General features: G+C 37.8%; 1 protein-coding gene across 7 annotated transcripts in view; it reads left to right on the top strand.

Annotated features, from left to right (window-relative positions):
• The first annotated feature begins 2,506 nt into the window (after positions 1-2,506).
• The window catches only part of LOC149227305 (uncharacterized), a 68,667-nt gene continuing 49,440 nt past the window's right edge, over positions 2,507-21,733 (top strand). For 2 of the 7 annotated variants that reach the window (XM_089377750.1, XM_089377747.1), the window contains exons 1-2: positions 2,513-2,782; positions 2,927-3,110. The gene's annotated coding sequence lies outside the window, so the exon portion shown is untranslated. Of the gene's footprint in view, positions 2,783-2,833; positions 3,111-21,733 lie in introns of all 7 variants that reach the window. The other 5 variants (XR_016247775.1, XM_089377751.1, XM_089377749.1 and 2 more) reach the window with 5 other exon arrangements.

The raw sequence follows: 21,733 nt of genomic DNA, 5'->3' as shown, positions 1-21,733 counted from the left end.
AAACAAATATGGGGCGGACGACCATGACCCCGCCGCCCCTGGAACCTCCATAACAAAAATGATATTAAATGGGGTGGGCAGCCATGACCCCGCCACCCCCCGGAGTCCACCAACAAAAAAATACGCATATGGTGGGGGCGCAGGCTGTCAACCTCGCTGCCCCTCCACCTCACATTCAAACCGCCGGAGATTTGGGGGAGCGGGACACTGGGATCGGCGGACCCACCTTTGATTACACACTACACTCAACTTATACGGAGGCAACGACGAAGGTTTAGGGGAGCGGGCCACCATACCGGCGGACCCTCCTCCCATTTAAATAAACTATAACTGTTATGCATTAAAAAAGGGAGGGGCGGGATTTGATCCCCTGACCCCCCTCAATGAGTTTCCTTGTTTGCCAATGTGCCCAACGACCTTCCTTGGTTGATTTTCCCACCAAACATTATATCAAGACTTTTGCACAGTGCGCCTGGGGGAAGAGAGCGCACACGTATTTCGAGACATATGATTTGCAGGAGGCAAAACTGTGAGCAGGGCTTTGACAGGGGGCGGAACTTTGCCTGAGCACATTTTCCAGGGGGTTAGTTTTGGTCCAATGTCAGAATTGGGAAAGTTTTATATCAATTTTTCACATCTTGGCGACATGAACTCAATGGTGATGCCAATTTCTACAACAGAGCTTTCCATTTTTTGGCCATTTTCTAGATTGGAGGTATAAGACTCCTTTTTGTAAATGTCGATTGTACTCTTCTTTCTCATGCCACTTAATGAATGAAGGCCTCCCCATTGATTGAGCAGGGCCTGGAGACGTAGTCCAAATTGGACGAACTTTGTTATCAAGTCTCTTGTCTTCTTTCATGCTTTTATGTGTTTCTCCTCTTCTCTCATGTGCACATTAAATTTCTATGGTTACACTGTAATTTATCCGTGTAATTCTTTAATACATCTATAATCAAAAGATCTTGGATCATTAAATCCCTTCAAAACGAGTCAAATGGCCTTCGAACTTGTAGATTTGAATAAAACCTGTTCAAATACAAGAGAGAGATTTTTGGAGCGAGTATATTGGAATTTATCAAGGAGATTTCATAGTAAAAAAGTACATATTTAATAATGATTCGTGTTACTATGCCAATGTGACCTGTTGTCATACTTTCAAAAACCTTAAAAGCATATTATTAATGTTTAATAAAGAGCTCAAAAACTTGACGAAGGAATGTCAAAAGTTGATTCAATGTAGTTTTTAATTTGCCCACCAATATATTTGGAGACCTTTGAAGCAACATTGCATTGCACGAGGCAATTGTCGAAACCTTAATAAGATTTTATTATTTTGGCTTTTCATTGAGTGTTCAACAACTCGTATGAGAGGTGGGTGTCAAAACTGTCCAAGAAAATAAGATTTTTGTTGTTGTTGTATTTGTTGCTTTTTCTTGAAAACCCAATTTTTGGAATTGGTGATTCTTCTAGTAATGAAGCATCCATTTATTATAAGTTTAGTCTTTTATTTTTAAAAGATTCACATACTATGCATTCAATCTTGTTAATATTAGTGTATATCCTATGATCCAATGCCAAAATACACTATGAAAAATATATATTTTATCTTTTAGATCTAATAGTATGTATTAAATTATGTAAATCACAACATAAATTGTATTAATTAATCTACTTTTGAGTTCTTATTGATAACATTCAATAGTTTTATTATGTTGGTCATCTTATATGTCCCATAAAGTCTCCTTTAGATCTCTTTAGTCATATCTCATATATACAAATGCTATGGCATGCATAGGTCAAGAACATTTAATTTCCACTTTTGAAGATTTTATTATAGAGTGTTCCATACGATTTCAAACCAAAACTCAAAATTTAATAAATCATTTGTGTTATATAATCATTTTGGTTTTTTATGATAAATATATGAAATTTTTAAACAACTATCTTATTGAAAAATATTTTTTTTTTTTAAGAATTTTTATGAATAAAAAAAATCTGTATTATATAACCATTTTGGTTTTTTTTTATGATAAATATATAAAAATTTTAAACGTAACTATTTTATTAAAGATATTTTTTTATGAATTTTTATTGATTAAAAATTCCAACGCATATCTCCAGACAATTTGGTACATTAAATTTGGAATGTGCCATTCACCGACAGCTTTATCGCCATTTCTTTAATTTAACCAAAAGCAAAAGAATCTCGACCCTGCCCTCCATGTGCTTATCAACATCAGTTCAACTTTATGTAAAGCGGGACAGCTTCGTAAGTTCAATTTTGAAAGTGTCATTCATCACTATTACTCAGAAAGTCTTGCCAGTGTGGCCATTGTCATTTGCATTGAAAAATAAATATATTTTATTAATGCAATTATTACCATGGGAGAAAAATGCTCATCCTACGTGGATTGCGGATTCAGGAAATCTAACCTAGGAGATTAATTATTTTTTATTCCGAGAATTCCGCAACCGACGCACGTTATTGCCATTGCCCCGTTTTCTTTTTTAGCGCGTGAACCCTAAACCATGGACCCGTTTTCTTTTTTAGCGCGTGAACCCTAAACCATGGACATATGATATCCCAGAGGAGATCAACACTTCATCATACCCAAATCAGAGCAAAAAAGGTCTTTTCAAACCCTAAACCCTAAGGTGATTAAAGATCCTCATTTTACATCAAGTTTTTCTCGCGCATTCATTCAACTCCCTCGCTTTGGACTGGAGTATGGAATTCTAAACGAATGTGTGTTTGAACTTTGGATCGCTGCAGCCAGAGGTATATTGTTATTGTTTTCTGTTCGTTTCAGTTGATGTCATTTTGAATCAGATTTTCTGTTCGTTTCAGTTAATTCCATAGCTTCCAATTACCCTAAACCTTGTTAGCGCGTGAACCTTAAACCATGGACATATGATATCCCAGAGGAGATCAACACTTCATCATACCCAAATCAGAGCAAAAAAGGTCTTTTCAAACCCTAAGGTGATTAAAGATCCTCATTTTACATCAAATTTCTCTCGTGCATTCATTCAACTCCCTCGCTTTGGACTGGAGGATGGAATTCTAAACGAATGTGTGTTTGAACTTTGGATCGCTGCAGCCAGAGGTACATTGTTATTGTTTTCTGTTCGTTTCAGTTGATGTCATTTTGAATCAGATTTTCTGTTCGTTTCAGTTAATTCCATAGCTTCCAATTACCCATGGCATTAAGTGCAATGATCTTTATGCCTTCAATAGTATCAATGTTATGTCATCTGGGTTGTAGCAACTGGAGTTGGATATTTAATAGACTATTTAAGAGTTCACAGCTTCATAGTTCTTTTCACGCAGTTCTTAAAATGGTATATAATGGTCATGAAAGGTTGTATTCTTCTAATGTTATGGACCATCGTGATATATGTTTTGATCAATTTTTTGTTCAATATGCTGGTGGTAGTCCCTTTGCGGGTTCCTATGGATGAAATTCTTGTAGTTCTTCTCTATCATGATTGGGATTTTCGGCTTATATTTCTCAAAATATGGATGAAATTGGTATTCTTGAGTTAAATGGAGACCCTTATAGATGACAACTCGTGAATAAAGTTCTAGAAGTTAAAACAAATGGGTTTTCTCGCTTACTTGGATTATGAGCTCTTCGCCGAATTCTATCACCAATACTTGTAAAGGTTTTTTTTTATAGTACTTTGTGTGCCATATACCTTTGCTTATGGTTTGTTTCCTATGTTGGGGTACTTTCTTATTGTAAATTTTTTAGTTTTTATTGTAAATTTTATTAGTTTTCCTACTCTGGATGCCTCGTGCTAGGGTTGTTATGGTGTTGGAGAGGTTCTTTTATGGCACTATAGTTGATGGTATTTACACCAAAACAACATATGCACGTGTTGATCTTGTTGGGAAGGTTGAGAGGAACATTCTTTAAGACCATCCATGCAGTAGTGATGGCCATTGGCATTGTGGGAGAGGCAACTAAAGTTATATTCGGGTTGGATTTGGGATACAATTTGTTAGTATTTCTAAGAATTTTTATCAGTTTTACTTTGGCTTCCATGTATGGCATTGCAGTAGCTTCTTTGTTCATGCTCAAAAAAATTGCAATAGTGATTGGTCATTGATGTATATATTGGACCCATAAGTGACAATGCTAGTGGAATTATTGAGATGGTTGGCATGAGTCATAGGATCCATGAAAGGAATGATGCCCTTGATGCAGCTGAAAACACTACTATCGCCATTGGAAAGGGTGTTTCTATTGGTTCAACAATGTTGGTAACATTTGCAATTTTTGGAGACTTTGTCAACCATGTTGCAATTCAAACTATAGATGTCTTGACACGAAAAGTGTTCATTGGTTTAATTTTTGGATAAGTGCTTCCTTACTAGTTCTCCACAATGACAATGAAAAGTGTCTTCACTAGTGTGGGCTCAGATGAAGTTGAGTCTTCCTTCGATTTTGTGTACTTAACAATTGATTTCAAAAATAGGTGCAACCTAGGGTATTGTTTTGTCAATTTCACCAGTTTCGAAGCTACTTTGATATTCTACAAATATTTCCATAAAAAAATCTCGAAGGGTTCAAATCGAACATGGTTTGTGAGATAATCTATGCATGCTTGTAGGGACTAGAGGTCTTAAACGAATAATTAAGATTAGATAAGTAACCTTGTGGGATGCATCTCTCTAATCTAAATCCTATTAATGAAAAAGAAAGGATGTTAATGATTTGTACTAGTTATGTTTTTGTCTTCTGAATGAGTATTATGGGCTATGCGATGTTGTTTATGAAATGAAATGATAAATTTGGTTTTAATGGCTATATAGCCTTCATATTCTTGCTTTTGGATCCTTATATGCTCCTATCATGTGTTTGTAAGAGAATAGGATTGTTAGATGTTAGTCTTGGTATTGGTTAATAGTTCATCATTTCTATAGGCCTTATCTTATATGAAGTCAAGACTAAGAAGATAGGGGAGGATGACTCCTCAACCCCGTGGAAAACTAGGATGGTTTTTTTTGGTATGAAAGGCCCTTTGTGAGTCTTAACAAGTGAGTTTGGTTAGGACTGGTTAGATAAAAAAAGATCCGAGTTAAATGTTTGTGGTAATTAGAAGGTCATTGTTGGTGTGGAATTAGGTGTAAGAGTAGAAGCTTTCATTTCAAAGAGGAGACTCAAAAGAAGTATTTCTCTCAAAATAGCTAAAAGAAAGTACTATAGAGTTCACTAAGGAACTCTTGAATTCACGAAGGAACTCTTGAATGGTGGAAGCCTCTTAAAGGGATTGAAGTTTCCTGTAAGTGAAAGTGTTTTCCCATTTACGACGCCAACTGGAGGTTTAAAAATCCATGATGTACACCTAATTGGATTGTTGATTAGTTGTAAGGATACCCTAGATTGAGAGAGAAGGCATGGAGGCTTTATAGGAGGGAAATTATATACAATGACTTCTTTGAATTCATTTGAGAATTGATCGGTTTATGCTTGAGAGATGAAGTATATGGGTACCCCCATGGTTGGTGAAGATATCTATAGTTTCAAGAAGTATCTATTAGGTAAACTTGACTTGGGGAAAGAGTCAATGTTGACTAGGTCAACAATAGTGGTTTTGGGTCCATGGTTTTTTGGTTTCCCATGGTTTTGTTCCCATGGATTTATGTGATGAAGCCTTTAAAAGGCTAGGTGAAGACTCTATTGTAATGGGATAGGGGATGCCAATAGTGAAGGCTCACTTGGCTGGTTTGGCTAGGGTTTTGGCCAAGATATAAAATGGAATTATGTTAGCTGGATCACTCCCTAGAGTTGGGGTTTTCCTAGTGTAAACATGGTGTTATGATTGCGTGTTTGAGTTTTGTGGTTGCGTTGATGTTTATCTTAGTAAATTTGGTTTTCTCTCTGGTTAATTTTTAAGATGGTATCAGATCCGAGTGTGGATTTAGGGGGACACCTCTATTGCCAAGGGTTATTTTTTCCTAGTGAAAAATGTGAAGAATTGTGCCTGTGTGTGATTGATGCATAAAGGATACTTGGAAAACCATTTTTTGAAGAGATCTGTGTAGAGGATAGAGTGGAAAGTTATAGTTGAAGAAATTCGAAGGAACCTACCTCACTATGGAACATAGAGGACAAGAGCCATGTGGAGGCCGTGTAAATAAAAAAGGAGATTAAAGTGCATGACTAGTTAGGTATAGTTCAAAGCTTAAACATTTTCATATCACAATGACAGGTACAAGACTTTCTGAAACATCTATCGCTGCCTAGAAGAACTTCACATTTACTTGATGTGGGAATTATGAAAATCTTCGTTGGAAGCAAGTGCAATCTAATGAAGGCAAGATAGGTTCTTGTAGAGGACAAAAATCAATGTAGTTGAGACATTTATAAAGACAACTAGAGTGGAGAATGGGCCATTTGAATTGTAGTATTCGAGTCAACTCTGGTGGCCATGAGTGAATGAAATTATTGGCAAGGAGATAAATGGGCCCATCAATATGGTTGTAGGTGAAATTAATGTGAGCAATGCATTATTCGATAGTACTGTAGGGGATCAGGTGAAGATACAACTAGGGATAGGGTCACATGGGGAGAGCCATAGTGAAAAGGAAGCGTGGAACCTTCTTAGATATTCTATGGTAAACCATTATGGGAGTCTCATTGGAATGATTGTTGAAAAGGATCCTACCAATCACACTATCAGGATTTTATAGTTAAGGAGTGGAGTTTATGCTCCAAGGAGAGAGTGATATCGTCAGGAATTATATGTTGCAATTACAATTTTTCACACTTATTGGGAGCATGTGCTCCAATGCCCAACAAAAATTGGCGAAGATCACAATGATGTTATAGAAGCTTGATAATTCCTAGCATAGGACATCGTGAATAATGCTATTATTCGACCACTGCATGAAACAACTGTAGTGGAATGAAGATATTATGGAACAATGTTGTATCGATTACAAAATACAACATGTGATAGAGATCGAGGGTTTGCATGTTTTATGCCACAGGAAAGCATGGTTGAGAGCCATGGAAATGTATGTCAAGGATGCTCGCAAAGTGTTTGGAAAAATGTTTCAATGAGATGACAGTTTTATTGGTGAGATGTTGTTATGAAACCAACTCACAAAATATAGAAAAGATAGATCAACGACTTCAAAATGAGCCTCTTGGAGAGGGGAACCTCTTTTACATTACATAGATGAACAATTCTTGGATGATACAAATGACAAGACCTCCTTTTTATATATAGGAGTCTAAGGGGTCATAATATAATCAGAGTTGACATAACAATAATAATGTAAGGGTACAACAATAACAATGGTGGGATTCTATGGGGCACAATAATAACAATATGGGGACTACATGGGAACAACAATATAATAAGGGGGTTGCACTAATAACAATAAGGGGTTACACCAGTAGTATTGGGACCTAACATGTCCCTCTCCTTAAAAAAGTGTTGTCCTCAATGCTTGAGTAGTTATGGATACTTCTATATAAAATTCTCATCCTCCCATGTGGAATCTTCAGCGGGTAAGTTTTTCCACTTGATGAGATACTCTGAAATTGATTTATTTCGTACCAGGTTCTTGTTTCCGTGACTGCTTGAGGTTCCATTATGATTTTTCCTTCCTCGTCAAGTTCTGACAATATTGTTTTAACTGAGAGCTTGTCACCTACAACCTTCTTTAAGCATGAAACATGGAAAACTGGGGGCACTCTAGAAGATGCATGAAGCTCCAATTTGTATGCCATAGTACGAAGCTTTTGCAACACCTTGTAAGGACCATAGTACTTTGGTGATAATTTATTATCCTTCTTATCTTGCTTGAGGGATATTTGTTTGTATGGTTATATTCGTAAAAATACCCAGTGGCCTATATCAAAACTTCTTTCGCTACGATGTTGATCTGCCTGTTGTTTCATTCGATTTTGCGTGAAAGTGAGGTTATCCTTTTTATTCTTGATATGTCCTTCTATCTTGAGATTTTGAGGAGTGGTAATTCCTGCCAATGCATTACAAGATATGGCCAGATTCATTTCTTCTTTCTCTGGGGTTGATTCCTTGTGTATATCCTCTTCTTTTGACGTTTTTTGATTCTTTTCTTCCTCCTCTTCATTATCAATGTAAAATAATTTCTTCTTAGCACAATTATGACCTTTAGTATATTTGCCATCACAATTGTCACAAGGGTCGTTTTCTCCTTTTTCTTCCAGATTCATTTCTTCTTTCTCTGGGGTTGATTCCTTGTGTATATCCTCTTCTTTTGACGTTTTTTGATTCTTTTCTTCCTCCTCTTCATAATCAATGTAAAATAATTTTTTCTTAGCACACTTATGACCTTTAGTATATTTGCCATCACAACTGTCACAAAGGTCGTTTTCTCCTTTTTCTTCCAATTGTTGTGGTGTCTAACTTTGTAGGTTGTGGAAGGCTAGGAGCAACAACACTTCCATCTTTATAATTGTGAGTGGTAGGATTTCTTGTTGCCGTAATTTTGCTTTCAATTTTTCTTTCCAACCTGAATGCCTTCTCCAATGAATCAAGTTCCCAAAGACGAACCTCATGTTGAATGTTATCTTTTAAAGTACATATGAAGACATCAATCCTTTACTTCTCTAGAATATCATTTACCCTTATATTCAATGTTTGGAAGTCCTCAATGTGCTCTGCCATTGGACCTTTTTGTTTGAGATTTATCAATTGGCTAAAGAAGGTGTTGCTCTTTGTATCCTCATAATGTGCTATCATTTCCTCCATGAAAATTGACCAAGTGACAAGTGGTTTACGAGAACAAATCCCTTTATACCATAAAAATTGATTCGGTTCTAAATATAAAGATGCAATACATACCTTTTATAACAGTTTCACGTCATGTAGATCAAAATATTTCTCCATCTGTAGTATCCATGTTATGGGATCCTTGCCATCAAACTTCCTCATATCGATCTTTGAAATATGGTGGGTCTTCAATCTAATGTTAGATTCTATGAAATCATGATTAACATTTTTTTCTCATCATGAGTTTCCTCTACTACCTTTTCATCATTAGGAGGCCTTTCTTGTAGCAGCTTTCTCCCACCTTCCTTAAAACCTTCCATGTCTTTCTTCAAATCTTCCATGTATACCATCGATATTAGTTTCCATGGCACATATAAAACTATTTATCTTAGTTTTGATCGCATTCTTCAAATCATCCATCCAATTGTGCTTACTAGGTGTTTCTATTTTCTTGATTCGAGTCAGTATTTTTCTTTCTTTTAGGAGCTCGATATTTAAACGACTGTAACTCTGTAATTTTAGATCTTCAAATTCTAAATTGCTTTCCTGTGGGAGCCCTCTGAGTCCCCTTTATAACCCCACCATCCTGATCAATATTGGATTCTCCTACGATGACTTGATTATAGATTGGTTCAGTAGAGCTAACTTGTACAACATTCCACATGTCATTGTTTTGACCTTCATACCTGAAAATGATACACAGAGAACAATAGTTCGTCCTCTTTTTGAAACTTATTGTGAAATGTTAATCCGATGCTCAGAGAGAAAGTTATGATGATTTTTCCCAGATCACCTTTTTGGTATGTAATTCGGGAGCCTGCAAAAACACTAAATGTATTGGACCATATCTACGAAACGATAGTGAAACAAGATCTGAAATTCAGGCCCGAGCTTCATCAAGATTTCGGATCAAATCTGTTTTACGTTCAGAGTCTAAACCTTTGTAGAAACATAATTATGGCGAAAATTCCATGATGACCTGTTTGCTATGGAATTCTGGAGCTTGCAAAAACCCTAACTTCCTCAGATCATATCTACGAAAATATAGCGAGACAAAATCTGAAATCTAGACACGAGGTTTCGAACAATTTCTGCTCAAACGGGTTTTGTTTTTAGCATACAACTTTGTAGAAAAAAAGTTATAGTTAAAATTTCACGATGACCTGTTTGGAGTAGGGAAACCCTAGAATCCAAAGCTCTGATACGAAATGTTATGAAACCAGCTACGAAAAAGATAGAAAAGCTAGATCAATGACTTTAAAATCAGCCTCTTTGAGGGGGCAACCTCCTTTACATTACATATATGAACAATTCTTGGATGATAAAAATGAGAAGACCTCTTTTTTTTATATAGGAGTCTAAGGGGTCATAATGTAATGAAAGCGGACATAACAATAATAATGCAAGGGCACAACAATAACAATAGTGGGATTTGTTAGCTCTGATACAGTGTGCAACATTTGATGGATAAAAATAGGTGTTGGGCAATACTGATTTTGGTGGAAAAGAGTTTGCAGCAGTTTACTTTATCATTCTCCTTAATTTTCCCTTTTCTCTTTATAACTCCCACCTCTGTTTCATGCTTCCCCTTAAATTCCCCTTATTCTCCTTTAAACTCCTTTATCCCGGTTTTTGCCTCAAAACCCCGCATAAACTCTTTTTCCCCGGCTCCCGCTTGTTTTCTGTTCAAACACTTCAAAACCCCGTGTAAGTCTCATTGTTTGGTTAAAACCTTTATTTGCTTAATTTCAAAACCCATATGCTATTATTCTCATAACCACACGTATACAATAAAAACATAACTTATTGGTGGGCCCTTACCTATCACATCACCTGTCATATCAACCAATATACATGTTAATTCTGGGCCGTCCGATTACCCGCAGAGATCTAACAGTTATCGCAGCCCCTGCTCCCATAAACCGGTCGACTGTTATCCCACGGGGAAGCAGTTTCCCACCTGCCACACGGCGCTATTTCATTGCATCGCTCCTCCATGTACGTAAACCACCCATCCCCGGTAGGTGGTGCGGGGAAACCGCTTTCCGCCCTTCCGGTACGGTCCCCCGCTTGCTAACTTGTGCGCATCTTCCTCGTGCGATGGTCGTTGGTCAATCGCGCCTTGATCTGACGGCTCTCGTCTATCCCGATTTTGTAATCTCCCTATATCCCTCATTAAACGATCTACGCTGTTGATTTTTGCGATTCGACGGTGGAGCTTCGTTCATCCATTCTTGTCTACGCCCGGTAGCTCCCTAAATCCAATCTGCACTGTTCATTTTCGCGATCCGATGGCTGATGTTTCCTCTGTGTCTTCCATCGCCTCTCGAAAGTTTTAATGCAATTTTTGTGTTTTGAGCAGTCTTGCGCACCTGAAGGAGAAAGGAGCCCATGTTTAATACTTTGCGTAGTTTAATATTTTCAGCTGCCACATTCAAAGACAGCATGGTCAAGGACAAGAAGGACAGCTTCGAGCAGATCAAGGTATTAATCACTCATGGAGCCTTGTACACATTACATTCCATATGCTCAGAAAAGGACAACAGAGCAGAAAAAAGGTCGATTTATTCATTAAGACCATCAGATTGTAGCAGAAAAATTATCAGAAGAGTTAATATGAGTGGGTGGTCCATTATGACCCCTCGTGGAATTCATCCGAGTGTTTTTGTAAACAAATTCTATATATACTCAGAAAAAAGATGTAATCAGGTTGATGAGTGTTATTTTGCTGTAACGTTCAACTTTTGGAGATTGTAACTGTTGTGATACTTGCAACGTCTGGTCTTCATTTTCAGCTAATGCAAGTTTCTTTTGCTGTTAATTGCTCACTGTCCACTTCTTCTTCTTGTTCCAGGCTATGCCTGTTTTGCATTTATTCATGTACTGTTAATGTTTAGCATTAGAGGGGCTGTCATCCCACCTGTGTTAGGATTTAGCACGTATCATTGAATTTGTTTGCAGGTTTCTTTTATTTTAATGCCAGAGAGCTATCATCCTATCTGTGTATTTGAAAGCAAATTTACAGACCTTTTAACTGGTTGCAACTGGCCATCACAGGGTCCTGTGCATCTGCTGGTGTGATCAGTGTTCTCCATCATCACATTTTCTTTAAAACTGTGACTAATTGGTGGTTAAAAGCCTTGTAGTCTGGGGGTGTTCACTCATGTCTGGGGTTAAGCATAGTAGAAGTGGTTATCTCGCTTGAATATGCAGCATTTCTTTCATTCATCCACCATTTATCCAACTTTTTGTTGAGTTTGTAATGTTCCCAAGCATCTCTGATATACAACCTAGGAGAGTTTCTTGGGGTGATAACATTAATTGGCGCCGTTGCCGGGGAGAGGATAATTGAAGCTCAGCGTCCCTGGGAGAACGACACAGCTTCAAGATTTGATGATAGACAAGGTTTCAACACAGTTTTTGGTTTTAATAATCTATTTGGCGACTCCATTGGAGGAAGACCATCCTTTGGTGACTCCACATTGAAGTTTTCGCTCAGTTTGTGAGACACACTCGAAGAAATCCTTAGAAATTACCAGCTGAACCAGTGCCTGAACCTGAGAGGACTATTAAATCGAAGAAAGCTTCACAGAAAGGGGCATCAAGATCAGGTAAGCCTAACAAATCTTATTCATCTCTAAAAGATAAAGTTATTGCTGAAGATTTACAGTTTGAAGATTTAGAAATCGACACTATTAATAATGAAATTCTTTCAGAGATTAATTCAGCCCCTTGTTTAGTTAGTTTCCCTTTGAATCTCCGTCCAAAGAAAGCTTTCCATTTAGTCCAAAACATCCCTTTATCTCTGCCATCCATCACATTACTCCCTACCATTCAAGCTGCTAGTATTCTTCCAAATATTCCAATCATGGTAGGACAACAAGCACTTACGAGGATAGAAGAATTGTAGTTGCCAGATATGGACCATTGGTATTGCCTGTGCCTTTAAATCCTATGCCTGTGGGAGAATATCAGAAATATATGCCTAAATTCACTGGTACAGAGGGAGTAACAGCAGAAGAACATCTTGAAGCTTTTTACAGTTATGCTGATAATTTAGATATAAGTGAAAATGATGTGTGGATGAGAGTTTTTGTCCAGAGCCTTGATGGAGAGGCTAGGGAGTGGTTTAGAGATTTACCCTAGAGATCTATAACAGATATTGAAGCATTAGATGATGTTTTTGAAGCAATGAGGAGATAAAAAAGACTTGTTGTATTATCATATTGATTTTGGTAATTTGAAGAGGGAAAATGGTGAATCTTTGCCTGATTTCAATAAAAGATTCAATCGAATGTATAGTAAGATACCAGCTGAGGTAAAGCCTACTCCTACCTCTGCCAAACTCACTTACGCCAATGCTTTTGACTCTGATTTCTGCTTGTTGTTGAGGGAAAGGAGATGTGCCACTCTAGCAGACTTGCAGGATGCAGCACTAGAAGTAGAGTCTAATATTATGGCTGCAGAAAAGTTAAAAAATCAAGTTGATAGAAGGAGGCAGAGAGGTCAGGCTTCTACTTCTTCTACATCATCTTCAGAGCCTAAATTAGACAAAATGACTAAGATGATAGAGTCATTGGCTGCTGAAATTTCTAAGCTGAAAGTTGAGCAGAACTCAGGGAAAACAAGGCAGCAGAACACATTTGCTCCAAGAAACCCCAATCCATTCAAAGAGTAAATGAGCAGTTACAAATAATGCAGAGGGGTGAAGATTCAAAAGAAGATCAGAAAGTTAAAGCTCATTTCCAAAATGTAGTCATGGAAGAGGAACAACTTGAAGAAGATGAGGATGAAATTCACTGCATGGAAGATAAAGGCAGTGCCGCATTTTTGACTTTCGCCGCTTATGAAGAGTCTTTGTTGCAGGAACAAGACAATCAAGAATGGGATAGAGAAGCTGTCCTACAAGCTGAACAGCAGCAGAGGTATAACCTGAGATCAAATGCAAAAAATGTCGAAGAGAATCCTGCCCAAAGAGCTGTTGTCCAAACAGAGCCACAAAATATTAAGCAGAGAAGACTAGCAGCTGATCCAGTCATCCTCAAAGCTCCAGTTCAAGAGGTAAAAAGTTCTGATAAGTCATCTTCTTCTTTCAGCTTTGAGTCAGAAGTTTAGAAATTGAAAATATTTGTGCCTCTGGTTGAGTTGGTGAGGAGTGAAGTATTTAGAAAGCCTATCCTTGAAGCCCTTGAGCTAGAAACCACACAAACCTCCATTAACTTTGTCAATTTGCAAGATGACAAGCCTGCCATTATGTTCAGTCCTATGATTGAACCTGCTGATAATAATTCTCCATCTTTTTATGTCTCATCGACCATTCATGACAAAATCCTCCATAATTGCCTGCTAGATACAGGGGCCAGCCACAATTTAATGCCTAACGCTGTCATGGAAGAGTTAGGCCTTCATATCACTAGACCCTATCATGATTTATTTTCTTTTGATTCAAGGAAGGTGAAATGTCTTGGATTGATTAAAGATCTGGCCATTACCCTAACTCAGCTGCCCATGAAGAGTATGATGATGGATATTGTGGTAGCAGATGTCCCTCCTAAATTTGGCCAATTGCTATCTAGAGGGTGGATTAAGAGACTAGGTGGGATATTACAGAATGATTTATCTTATGCAACTGTCCCAGTTTTTGGAGGGGAAAGCAGGAGATTGTACAGAGAAGCACAGCTGGCATACATCATTAGTGATGAGAAGAATCCTACAAATCATCCCATTATGCAGTGGACACTGATTTTGGAGCATGTATTCTCCAAATAGAAGAAACTCAGAAGGCCTCAATTCAGCTCTGGAAACCAACAGTTCAGGCTGAGGAAGAGCAAGGAAGTCAGGTTTGGGAGATGTTCTTTGATGGAGCATGTTCCAGGGAGACTGCAGGAGCAGGGGTGGTGCTAGTATCTCCACAACAAGAAAGCATTCAACTGTCTTTTAAGCTTGTTTTTCAAGTCACAAACAACAAAATAGAATATGAAGCTCTGCTATTGGGCCTTAACGCAGCAAAGGACAGAGGAATCAAGCATCTGAAAGTGTTTGGAGATGCTGATTTGATCATACAACAAGTAAATAAGACATTTCAGGCAAAACACCCAAGGCTGAAAGCATACAGAGATGAGGTATGGAGAGTCAGAGATTCTTTTGATTATTTTTGTATTTCATATATTCCTATAGCCCAAAATCGGCTTGCTGATTCCCTTGCTGTGTCTGCTAGTCTATTTATACCTCCCATGCCTCCCAAGCTAGTTTATGAAGTCCAAATGAAGTACAAACCTTCCTTGCCTGATAATGTCCAGCATTGGAAAGTTTTTAATGATGATGATGAGATAAATAGGTTCCTTCAAATCCTTGGTGAATTTTCCGAAATGCAAATTGACCAAGATAATGAAGCCTTGGAAGAAAACCCCCAATTCCAGCTTAGAAATAAAATTGGTAAAAACAACATTGTTCAGCTTCCCAGCAATCATATTCCAAAGGGTCTAATTCCTCTTGAAAGACTGTTTGACCAGAAGGATGTGCCTTACAAGGCTGCCCAAAAAGAAGACCAATCTGCAGTTTGTAAGTATGATATAGGAAGTCTAGGTCAGCCTAGATATGTAAATCTGTCCACTCATTTGTCAGCTGATCAAGGCACTGAATACTGCAATTTAATGAGGCAGTTTTCTGATGTGTTTGCCTGGGAGTATAGTGACCTGAAAACTTATGATAAGAGCATAATTCAGCATAAAATCCCTCTGGAGAAAGACACTATTCCCAATGTTCCACCAAGACTCCGGTGCGGGGAGACGCGGGTGCGGGGAGACGCACAGGGGGGACGTGTGGGAGTACCCTCAAATTTTAGGGAAATTTCGGGGGTGCGGGGAGTCGTCGAGGTATATATATATATATATATATATATATATATATAATTCAAGTTCATATTCATTGTTCACTATTCAATAATGAAAGCATAAAAATATTAAATAGACAATTGAAATTTGAATCATTGATCCATCCTCATCATTCATTTTGATACATACATCATTCATATGACATACGCAAGTGACAAGTCTCATTATTGAATTAATTATTATTCATACATACCATGAGATTCGAAAAACAAAAATAAAAATCAATAATAAAATATTCAAATACATTGATTGATATCATTCATCATTCAATGGTTCATCATTCTACAATCTACATTGATTTAAAAACTAAATTCATCATCCATCATTCTAGAATCTAAATGGAAAGCAAAACATACTAGTATATTTTCAAAGTTTGAACACTAAATCTATATAACTCAAAGTTTCAAAGTTCAAACTCAAAAATGGTTAAGAGTGAAATGGAAATGACTTTGGGTTGAAATGAAATGAGCTTTTAACTTTAAGGTTTAGGCTTTTAAGTTTTAGTTATTTAGTTTTAATTTTAATTTTTTTTTTAGACTTTTAAGTTTTAGTTATTTAGTTTAAAAAAAAATAAAATTTAATGGTTTTGAGTTTTGAATTTTTGATTATTTTGAATTTTTAAGTCTTATTAGACAAATTTAAAGGGGGACGCCCAGGCGCACCCTTTTTGGGGAGTCTAAACTCCCATACTGAAGGGGGACGCCCAGAAGCACCCTTTTTGGGGAGTCTTGGGGAGTCTAGACTCCCACACTGGGGAAACGCACCCCCTTGCGTCTCCCCAAGACTCCCCAAAAAGGGTGCGTGGGGAAACGCACCCCTAAGAGACTCCCCGTCCCGGGTGCGTGGGGTGCGAGGGGTGCGTGCACCCAACCCTGGGGGACGCGTCCCCGTGGAACACTGACTATTCCTTTCAAACAGAAGCTGAGATCAATAAATCCTATGCTTCTTCCACTAATTGAAAAAGAAATTAAAAAGTTGCTAGCTGCCAAGATCATAGTTCCTCTTAGATATTCTAAATGGGTAGCTAATCTAGTGGTGGTGAGGAAGAAGAGTGGAGAAATCACATTGTGTGTTGATTTCAAAAATCTAAACAAATGCTCCAAGAAAGACAACTATCTTCTGCCAAAGATGGAGCATTTGCTACAAAAGGTCTTAGGAGCTAAAGTGATGTCTTTCTTGGATGGATTTTCAAGCTTTAATCAGATTGTTGTGCACCCAGATGATCAAGAAAAGACTGCATTCACCACTCCTTGGGGCACTTTTATGTATGCCAAAATGCTTTTTGGGTTGATGATTGTTGGAGCCACCTTTCAGAGAGCTATGGATATAGCATTTGTGGGAGAAAATGAGAAATTTGTGCTTATCTACCTTGATGATATAACAATTTACTCTAGCAGCCATCAAAACCATTTGCAACATTTAAAAAAAGTGTTCTTGAAGTGCAGAAGGTTTGGAATTTCAGTCAATCCAAAGAAATCTCAATTTGCTTTAGATGAAGGCAAGTTGTTAGGACATATTGTGTCTGCTGCAGGTGTTCAGATTGATCCGGAAAAATTCAAAGCAATACAGACTTTGTCTGTCCCTAGATCAAAGAAGGATATTCAGTCTTTTTTGGGCAAAATAAATTTTGTAAGGAGGTTTATTCCAAATTTTGCTGAATATGTGAAGCATATTACCTCCATGTTGAGAAAAGGGTCAGAGGTAAGATGGACTGATGCAGCAAGAAAATCATTTGATTCCATCAAAAAAGCTATTATGGAGGCTCCCACTTTAATAAGTCCTGATTACAGCAAGGAGTTTCATATATTTTCTTTTGCCTCTGAAGACACCATTGCAGCAATTTTATTGCAGACAGATGAAGAAGGTTCAGAACGTCCAGAGGCATTTTTCAGCAAGAATTTGAGGGATGCTGAACTGAGGTATGATATTATTGAGAAACATGCATATGCTCTTATCAAATCCTTAAAAGCTTTCAGAGTTTATATCTTGCATTCAAATATAGTTGCATATGTACCCTCTGCTGCAATTAAAGATGTCTTGACACAACCTGATGTTGATGGAATAAGGGAAAAATGGATTGCAAAAATGATTGAATTTAATATAGAGTTGAAGCCCACCAAGCTAGTCAGAGGTCAGGGGCTTGCAAAGTTATTGGCTGAAGAAAATTTCAGGTCTTTAGGTGTTGATTTCTTGTGCACAATGGCAGAAAATGGTCAGGCAAAAGAAGAGGAAATAGCTGAAACAGAGAGAAAGCAGTTAGTGGCCAAAAATCTAGCTTCATGTAACTGGTATGCTGAAATAATTAATTTCTTGCTGAAGCTAGAGATCCCTTCAGGATTTACTCAAAGTCAGGCCAAAACTTTAAAACTTAGAGCAGCAAAGTAGTGCATTATGGAAAATCTACTGTACTGGAGGGATTCATCTGGAATATTTTTAAGGTGTCTGGACAAAGAACATTCAAAAGAAGTTATGCAACAGTTTCATAATAGCGTGTGTGGAGGGCACCATTATTGGAAAACTACAGCCCATAAAATTTTCAGAGCTGGGTACTATTGGCCCACTTTATTTTCTGATGTGTTTGCTGTTGTTAAATCTTGTGACAGGTGCCAAAGATTTGGAGGAAAACAGTTGAAATCCCTACCCTTAAAACCAATACTTGCAAAAGGACTTTTTCAGCAGTGGGGTTTGGATTTCATTGGAGAAATCAATCCACATTCCTGTGGCCAGCATAGATGGATATTAGTAACCACTGATTATTTTACCAAGTGGATTGAAGCAGTCCCTACCAGGAAGGCTAATGTGGTAATGAAGTTTTTAATTGAAAACATCTTCAGCAGATTTTGTTGTCCACATAAATTAATCACAGATAATGTAGCAGCCTTCAGGGCAAAAGAATTGGTGGAAATGTGTGATTCAATGGGTATTAAACTTGTTCATTCCACCTCATATTATCCTCAAGGAAATGGTCTGGCAGAATCCTCTAATAAAAGTCTGATCAGGATAATTAAAAAACTGTTAGAGGACAATAAAAAGAATTGGGATTCAAAACTCAAGTATGCACTATGGGCTGACAGAGTGACCATTAAAAAATCCAGAGGAAGTTCTCCTTTCAAGCTGGTATATGGCACTGAGGCTGTATTGTCAATTCAATTAACTCTCCCTGTGGCTAAATTCCTTCAAACAGAGCAGAATGAGGTAGAAGACATGGCAAAAAGGATCATTGATCTAGCAGAAATACATCAGATTAGAGAACCTCTGGTTGAAAAGGCTACAACGCATCAGAAAAAGATCAAGGAAGCCTTTGACAAAAAGGCTAAAACAAATAATTTTCAGATTGGTGACTTGGTTTTGAAATGGGGTGCACTAAAGGAGAAGAAAGGCAATCATGGGAAATTTGATGCTGTTTGGACAGGGCCTTTAATCATTTCACAAGTTCAAGGGAACAACACCTTCATATTGAAAAGTATGGGAGGAGAAACAGTTTTTGATGGCCCAGTTAATGGGTGGTTTTTGAAAGTTTATGTTGTTTAAGGTCTTTTGGCCTTAAACACTGTAAATATTGTGTTTTTATCAGTTTCAGTTTAGATGCAGTAGACTCCATGTCCAATGGAACACTGGGAATTTTGGTTAATGTGTTTTCAGCTGGAAAGGAAATGGTTTGCAGGTTCTTGAGACCTCACAGGGAGGATCTCATCCCCAGAAGGAGCCAGTGTTAGCTCTGCTACAGTTTGCAACATTTGATGGATAAAAATAGTTGTTGGGCAATACCGATTTTGGTGGCAAAGAGTTTGCAGCATTTTACTTTATCATTCTCCTTCATTTTCCCTTTTCTCCTTATAACTCCCACCTATGTTTCCTGCTTCCCCTTAAATTCCCCTTATTCTCCTTTAAACTCCTTTATCCCGGTTTTTGCCTCAAAACCCAGCATAAACTCTTTTTCCCCGGCTCCTACTTGTTTTCTGTTCAAACACTTCAAAACCCCATGTAAGTCTCATTGTTCGGTTAAAACCTTTATTTGCTTAATTTCAAAACCCATATGCTATTATTCTCATAACCGCGCGCATACAATAAAAACATAACTTATTGGCAGGCCCTTACCTGTCAGATCACCTGTCATATCAACCAATATACATGTTAATTTTGGGCCGTCCGATTATCCCGCGGAGATCTAACGGTTATCGCAGCCCTCGCTTCCGTAAACCGGTCGACTGTTATCCCGCGGGGAAGCGGTTTCCCGCTTGCCACGCGACGCTATTTCATTGCATCGCTCCTCCATGTACGTAAACCACCCATCCCCGGTAGGAGGTGCGGGGAAACCACTTACCGCCGTTCCGGTATGGTCCCCTCTCGCTAACTTGTGCTCATCTTCCTCGTGCGATGGCCGTTGGATTGGTCGCGCCCTAATCTAACGGCTCTCGTCTATCCTGATTTTCTAATCTCCCTATACCCCTCATCAAACGATCTACGCCGTTGATTTTTGCGATCCGACGGTGGATCTTCGTACATCCATTCTCATCTATGCACGATAGCTCCCTAAATCCAATATGTACCGTTCATTTTCGTGATCCGATGGCTGATGTTGCCTCTGTGCCTTCCATCGCCTCCCGATAGTTTTAATGCAATTTTTGTGTTTTGAGCAGTCTTGCGCACCTGAAGGAGAAAGGAGCCCATGTTCAATACTCTGCGCAGTTAATATTTCAGCTGCCACATTCAAAGACAACACGGTCAAGGACAAGAAGGACGACTTCGAGCAGATTTAGGTATTAATTAGTCATGGAGCCTTGTACACATTACATTCCATATGCTCAGAAAAGGACAACTGATTAAAAAAAAGGTCGATTTATTCATTAAGACCATCAGATTGTAGCAGAAAAATTATCAAAAGAGTTAATATGAGTGGGTGGTCCATTATGATCCCTCCTCATGGAACTCAGCAGAGTGTTTTTGTAAACAAATTCTATATATACTCAGAAAAAAGATGTAATCAGGTTGATGAGTGTTATTTTGCTGTAAGGTTCAACTTCTGGAGATTGTGACTGCTGTGATACTTGCAGCGTCTGGTCTTCATTTTCAGTTAATGCAAGCTTCTTTTGCTGTTAATTGCTCACTGTCCACTTCTTCTTCTTGTTCCAGGCTGTGCCTGTTTTGCATTTATTCATGCGCTGTTAATGTTTAGCATTAGATGGGTTGTCATCCCACCTCTGTGTTAGGATTTAGCATGTATCATTGAATTTGTTTGCAGGTTTATGTTATTTTAATGCCAGAGAGCTGTCATCCTGTCTGTGTATTAGAAAACATATTTACAGACCTTTTAACTGGTTGCAGTTGGCCATCACAAGGTCTTTTGCACTGCTGGTGTGATCAGTGTTCTCCATCATCACATTTTCTTTAAAACTGTGAGTAATTGGTGGTTAAAACCCTTGTAGTCTGGGGGTGTTCACCCATGTCTGGGGTTAAGCATAGTAGAAGTGGTTATTTGGCTTGAATATGCAGCATTTTTTTCATTCATCCACCATTCATTCAACTTTTTAGGGTCTATAATGTATTTGTTAGTTTTTATATACATTGGGTTCATAATATTAATCCCTAGGGTTTAATATTATTCCCTTAGGCTTTTAGTATAAAACCCTACGAATATGAAACCTTACATTAGTAAACCCAAGCGATTGATATTAAAAACCCTTGGGAATAAGAAACCCTAGGGTCAATACTATAACCCCAAGATATTATAAATCCAAGGGACTAATATTCTTAAACCCAATGAGCTAATATTATAAATGCAAGGTATATAAACCCTTCGCTGACCATGATTGACCTACGAATAATATTAAACCCAAGGGAAATATAAACCTATGAATAATATTATACCCTATGAATATGAACACTTAGATTAATATACCAAAGGGATTGATAATATAATACCTAAGGGGTTAATACTAAAAACCCAATGGAATATAAACCCTAGGGTTTTTAGTAATAATCCCTTCAGTTAATATTATTCCCTTGAGCTTATAGTCCCTTGGGGTTTTAGTATAAATCCATTTGGTTTATAGTAAAAACTG

This window comes from Pinus tabuliformis, chromosome J (assembly GCF_031772625.1).
Source record: "Pinus tabuliformis cultivar Carrire ecotype Pingquan chromosome J, CPIR1, whole genome shotgun sequence".
NCBI classification, from domain to species: domain Eukaryota; kingdom Viridiplantae; phylum Streptophyta; class Pinopsida; order Pinales; family Pinaceae; genus Pinus; species Pinus tabuliformis.
This window is presented reverse-complemented; position numbering and strand designations above follow the sequence as displayed.